The sequence below is a fragment of the Patella vulgata genome, chromosome 4 (assembly GCF_932274485.2).
Source record: "Patella vulgata chromosome 4, xgPatVulg1.2, whole genome shotgun sequence".
Classification (NCBI taxonomy): domain Eukaryota; kingdom Metazoa; phylum Mollusca; class Gastropoda; family Patellidae; genus Patella; species Patella vulgata.
Window position 1 is genome coordinate 84,753,127 of NC_065882.2, and position 5,600 is coordinate 84,758,726.

The window sequence follows — 5,600 nt, forward strand, 5'->3', positions numbered from 1 at the left end:
TTACTATGGGAACGACCACGCCTTCTTTTAACACCTGTCATTAAGTAACTGGCTTGACATGCTACATTAGAACTGAAAAAAAAAAAAATCACAATAATTATTTCCACAAGTCTTTGATTGTGATTTAAGGGATTTTGAACACCTTGAAAACTACAATATTGTGAATAAATATCCAGACCATATATGGTTCAATTTCTTTCAGTATTTACAAAGATATGATAAGTTGAAAATACTGGAGTAATTTATTATCCTCTGAACACAATATCAAGGCAGTGCCACCAACATTTATTGTTATTCTTCATGGTTACATCGGCAATGCAAGGGGGTCATTTCGGGACTAACACATGGTTCAATTTTATTTCCATAATTCGCTTGTGTGTATGGGTATTTAGCAGTGGGAGGAAACCGGAGGGAATGGAGAAAATCCATGAGGTTGGACTGCCGACCCTACTCCTTCTCACGTACAACCGGCAACCGGGGAATCGAAACCATGCCGGCTGACTCAATGACAGACTTTATGATACAGCACGCATGTGCTAAGCATTCAGCCATTCAACCCCCCACCCCCCCCCGGTTTATCAGGGATGCCTTGGAAATAAAATTGAGATGGACTGATGAAACCACTTGACTCATTGACAGAGCTTGCAACCCACACCCCCCCATAACAAAACAACTTACCTTGTGAATCCCTCGAGACCGATATCTATATTTTCATTTAACGACACAACAAAATTATCACTATCACACAGACACTGGTATATACAGGATGATAAAGCTACGGCTAAATTACGTAGTAGATAAATGTTACTGAGATCGGTACTGAGTCCCGGAGGTACGACCACCTCGATTATAGTGTGTAACATGTCCTGCGTCATACACTGTAGATGTTGTATCGGATCTGATATAACTGTCTTAGAACTAGCGATACTCGCCGATAACAACGGCAATGTCGTCGGGAACGGAAGGGGAGATAACAATTGTTGTTGAGGTTTCTCTTGTTGTAGTTCTTGTAGCAGAAGTAAAAGTTCCATTCTAACGGAGGCGAGTCCTCCTCCTCCCGAACCCTGCATGATGCAATAACTTATTAACGTCCGTAATAATTGTTGATTCATCTTCAACCATTGTTTACGCCTGGCCATTCTTTCCATCTTCGCTTCCAGGTCGAGTTTGTCAGAAATAATCACCTCGTGTAACGAAGCCTTACTGGCAGACGTGTCTGATCTGACAGACGCAGAGCGATTAAATTTCGGAAGATCCAACATTTCATCGGAATCTCTGCTACTGTCTAGATTCGCTGAAATGACATATAAAACGACAGAATGATTAGAGAGAGAGAGAGATGGGGTTTAACGTCCACTCGACACAAACTAGGTTATTTCGGGACTAACACATGGTTCAATTTTATTTCAAGAATTTGCTTGCGCGTAGGGGTCTTTAGCAGTGGGAGGAAACCAGAGGACCCAGAGAAAACCCACAAGGTTTGACAGGCGACCTTACTCCTCGTCACCTACATGCCTGTTGACTCAATGACAGACCTTAAGATACAGCGCTCACATGCTAACCATTCGGCCAACCAATCCCCCAAGATAAAAATGAAGTGAAATGGTGCTATGACCGACCCTTATTATGAATTCCAACTGTCAAGGGTTCTTTTACGTGCACAGGATCTCGATTTTTTGTACCACCTGAAAGACTAGACACTGTTTTTGGCCGGCCCTACTTCCTGAACCAAGGGGAAACCCAGCATGAACTTTCTCGGCCAACATGAGTCTGGTTAGAGAATTTGCGTCTTACTAAGTGAGCCACCACGGCCCCCAAACTTACATGACAGACGGTCAATACGACCGAATGACTGGGGCCTGGGTACATACACACTCTGACCTCAAGTCCTATTTGTTTTATGAAGGATGCACATATCTCTTATATTAAATACAATCGTGCGACTAAGAAAAACGATGAATTGTTTGGTTCGATATCCTTAAAAACAATTCGTAGTATTATTTTCAGTAAAATTCCTTATAACACCAACTTTAATTCACAACAACAGTTTTCAAGCAGAAAGTAGAAAATGACTTACCATCAGCTAATGAATGTTGGGTGGTACTTTCTTCCTCGATGCCGTAACTGCACAGAGCTTTTAATATCTCGGCCTCTTTTTCTAACCAAATATACAACTGGTAGCGTAACTGACCTCCATCCACCTCGAAACCCGTTGCTAGCGTTCCAAGTTCCTCCATTAATACTTTTAAACAGGCGATAAATTTATACTGCTGAGCCATTATATCTATTTTTTGCGATGTCTTTTCTTGAACTATTGCTCCTGTGGGGTCTTCAACCATGACAGTTGGTATTTCTTTATCATCTTCCTCCTCTTCTTCATCTGAACTGCCAAGTTTGAAATCAAGCTCGACGTCATCCTCAAAACGAACGCGAGTTGTGGGCTGACTCCAATCAAAATCTTCTGATTTATCCGCCAACTTGCTAACTGGCTGGCCCCAATCCATGCTACTTGACGTGCCATTGGATAATGGTTGACTCCAATCAAGTGAATCAGCAGTCTCTTTCTTCTCATTGGCTAGGGGTGTGCTCCAATCAAAATCGCTTGCTTTAGACTTACCTCCCTTGGAATCTGTACTATCAATAATTCCTGTTTGTATCAATTCATTTTGTTTTCTCGTGGAAAAAGTTTCGCTGGTTAATCTATCAGAATCTTTCTCATCTACGACGGGCGGCAATTTCGACAAAACTTCTAAAGCTAGTAGTGGACAGCCATTTTTAAAATGTACATGAGCAGTAGCAAAGAAGAGACGTCTTTCCATTGGCGTAATTTTGTCGATGGTTGTAATATTGTGATCTTGTACAGCCACGCTATTAGATCTTGTGAAACCTGTTAAAACGGCCTTTCTGCGACCCGGTGCTGTTGCGGCTAATTGCTGTCTCATCAACAACGGATGTGTGCGTAAATAGTTATAAAAGTTGAACACGTTTGGCGTTATCGTGGAAGCATCGAGATCAGTTTCAGTGGAAAGTTTTGGTCGACCAACTTTTGTTTGTAAAAGCGTTTGTAATGCTCTGTTGTAATTTTTAAACAGCCATAGCGACATACTGCGAAGAAAGGGATTAGGATGAGCCTTTCTTGGATTGTAATTTTCACCGCTTTCATCGTAACCCAAGATGTTAGTGTTGAGTATTTTCTTCACACTGTCAGGTAGAGTGTCCTCTCCATCGTACAGACGACAAATCACCAACGCCAACTGAATATCGTTTAACCTGTCCAAACAAACCTGTACGACAAGAGATAAAACACGTTTTTATTCCATATGCAATTATAAGACGGTAAGGCTGTGAAATGAAATGGGCCTTAAACATACATTATGCAAGAGCTAAATCTGCCTATTGCAGGTCTTTATTTAGGCCTGAAATGTTTTCTAAATTATTAATTAGACATTAATTAACTTATCCAGACCATAATCAACTCTCGATGGCATCAGATTTCTCCGATATTAAATAGATTAGAACAGTTCAGCGATTTTTTGATTTAAGCTAAATATGGAGGGGCGAGACTTAGCTTCGAACAACCAGTACGGTGGGTGAAATTATTGCACACGTCTTGTCAAACATTCAAAGGCTAATATCTTCACTTGCAATTGTGTAATTTGAATGAAATTTTCAAATTATTCATTTTACATTATCTATTTTCGAACTATTATAGCAAGAATTGTTAGCTCTTTATCTAAATCTTACATAATGTATCTTTAATTAAGGATGTAAACGGCTACTCGATTAACCGGTCATGATTCGGTGAACCAGTAAATGAAATGGGGTTAAATGTCATACTGTTCTGCTCCGAACTGGGCTAATGAAGACGGGGAGTTCAAACAACTACTAACCGATGTTCATTTTCATATCATATCTGACCTTCAAAAACAGGAATGGTGGCCATAACATTGTTTTCTTTCACTAAAGACCACATAAATACTTCATATAGCACTTTTCATTTGTAATATATCACGGGAAGTTAACGAACATCTTTATATTCCTTTTCGAAGTTTTCATATCATATCTGACCTTCAAATCCAGAAATGGTAGCCACATCATTGTTTTCATAGAGCACTTGTTATTTGTAATACATCACAGTAAGTTAATGCCTTTAAGGGGTGAGGCTACCCGAAAAATGCTTTCTGAAATTCTAAAGTTAGTGAATTGAAGATGGCACAAGTAGTTAGGAAATAAACAAGGTTTGTGGTCACGTTGAGAGTATTTCCCTATTGTGATGTGGATTTTAGCGCTAATAAGACTCCCTATTTCTATATATATGTGAACTCTTCAAATGAGAAGTGATATCAGATGTTCTACACTTACATTTATAGCATCATTAAGAGATCCAGCAAGAAGAAAAAAAGCAGCAGCCTGCATAAACATCTGTTTGCCGAGTAAAGCAAAGGCATTTTTTAACGCTGCTTTCCGCCATCTTTCTTGAGTAAAATCATTTTTGAAGAAATCACTCATCTTTTTATTGTCAACAGACCTACATAAAACACACAAATAAAATATTAAATTCTAAAAAAAATGTGTTGCCAGGCAATAAAACATAAAGCTAAGTCATCCAAGTAATGAACAGAGGAGAAGGATAGAGAGAGACAAACAGAAAGAGAGAGAGAGAAATGGGCTTTAACCTCCGCTCGACAAAAACCAGGTAATTCAGGGACCGAAACATGGTTCAATATAATTTCAATAAATCGCTTGCGCGTAGGGGTCTTTAGCCATTAGAGGAAACCGGAGGACCTGGAGAAAACCCACGAGGTTGGACAGGCGACCCTATTCCTTGTCACCTACAACCAGGGAATCATAACCACGCCAGTTGATTCAATGACAGACCTTATGATACAACGCGCACATGCTAACCATTCGGTCATAATTCGCTATTAGAGGAAACCAGAGGACCCAGAGAAAACCCATCGGGTTTGGCAGGCGACCCTACTCCCGGAGCTTTGTTTAAGATCTATGATAAATAGAGAGAGAGAGAGAGAGAGAGAGAGAGAGAGAGAGAGAGAGAGAGAAAGAGAGCTAAGTTTAAATAACAGACACAAACCTGTATAAACCCCACAAAACATTCTTCTTCTTCATTGCCAAATAAAAAATGGCTGCATCAAGTGGGTCTTTGTTAGTTTGAAAAGCTGCCTTCGCCACCTGGAATAACAAAATATCGACTTAGACGCACAGTTATATAGCCCCCCCCCCCCCGCAAAATTTTTTAAATTCCAAGGGTTCGTTTACATGCATGCCTATGTGTACAAGGGACCACGGTTTTCTGTCCCATCCAAAGGAATAGACGCTGTTTTTCTTAGGGCCTTCGTCCTGCATCACTGATAATGGGGAACCGAAAAGAAATGGAATGAAATGGGGTTTAACGTCCTACTGTTCTGCTCCAGCTGGGCTTATGAAGATGGGCATACGTCACACAGTGTGCTATGAGAAAAATTTTGCCCACACAGTCACACACAACTGCCAAGAGATCTTTATTGTGCACGCCAATTGTCCCTTGCCAGACCCTCGGTCCCGCACCAAAGACAACACAGGGATCAACACAAGACCTCCAG